Source organism: Geospiza fortis, unplaced genomic scaffold (genome assembly GCF_000277835.1).
Source record: "Geospiza fortis unplaced genomic scaffold, GeoFor_1.0 scaffold132, whole genome shotgun sequence".
NCBI classification, from domain to species: domain Eukaryota; kingdom Metazoa; phylum Chordata; class Aves; order Passeriformes; family Thraupidae; genus Geospiza; species Geospiza fortis.
The window spans coordinates 125,702-127,052 of record NW_005054446.1 but is presented as its reverse complement, the minus strand read 5'-3'; positions in this window follow the sequence as shown (position 1 = coordinate 127,052).

Below are 1,351 nucleotides of genomic sequence, written 5' to 3'. Positions count from 1 at the left end.
AAGGCTCGTCCGGGGGCACGGGGAGCCTGGGCAGGAGCTGCATCATCACTGCCTCACATCGCGCCGGGTGTGTTTCTCTTAAAATAATCAAATACAGCGTCGGCAGTGATGCTGCAGGGTTGCCTCCAGCTGCCGCGTTCTGCCACTGGTCACCCATCCTCCTTGTGCTCATCACGCCTTCTCAGTGCCTTTGGCTTTTTGGCTATCTTGGGAAAAAAAACACCAGCCCGGAGCGTGCCACCTCAGTAAGTGGAGCAGGCTGGTCCCTGTGGCAGTGCGACTCAGTGATCCCGCAGTGATAACAACACCAGGGCAGCTGGATCTAACAGGAGAACTTGAGGCCAAGCCAGCAAAAAGGGGCCAGGGTTTGGGGCAGGCTGCTCACGCAGGGGTGCTCTGGCAGCTATAAATTAGGAAAACCTGGTTCCTCTCCCTCAGCTGAGTCCTGTTCAGCTCCACGGCAGCATCTTGGCACTTCCTCTGCCATTTCAGCACGGTCCTGGCAGCGACGGGGCCAATAAGCACAGTGCCTGCTCCAAACCACGCTGACACTGACAGGGACCACTCAGCACTGCCAGGGTGCCCACTTTCCACGCCACAAGCACTTCCAGTAACAGGCAGGGAAGGTCATAAACCCCGTCCCATTTGGGGATGCTCCCAGCACCAGCCCATCAGCGGCTTTGCTACCCCCACAGATGGTGGGAGCCATGTGCCAAATGGATCAGCTCCTGCTCCGTGATGCATCTGACCCACAGACCCGCAGGCCATGAGCAGGAGGTGACAGCTGGCCCTGCCACCCTCCTCATCAAAACAATAATAGTAATAATGAATAAAAACCAGCAGCTCTCTTGAATCTGCCGTTGGCAGCTCCATGTAGAGGAATTTTCTGCTCACCAGCTGGAAAATCACTGCATATATGCAACAGGCCTGGATAGGGGATGTGACAGAGACTGGGTACATCTCGCCCAGCCTGCTCTGGCACTCACCCACTGCTGCGCCGTGGCTCCCAGCAATGCTTGGGGAAGAAACCTGTGGTTTTGGGAAGCAGGCTGGGCGCCCTGCCCATACCTGCCAGCAGCACAGACCATGTCTCACCTGGATGAGAGCCTGTGGTGCCTGCGTGAGCAGTGCCGTGCTGGCCGCAGGCTGAACAGGCACGGGGCCTATGGGGATCCCCATCATGATGAAAACAGCCCCAAAACAATGCAGACTGGTGAGACAGAAGCTCAGGAGCTTCAGGCCTGGCAGAAGAAATGGTGAGGCAGCGGCACCTGGGCTGCGAGGCGACCGGGGACCTGCCACAGGGCTCGGGGCTCCTTCCATCCGCAGCCCGCTGGTCACCGAGGAAAGG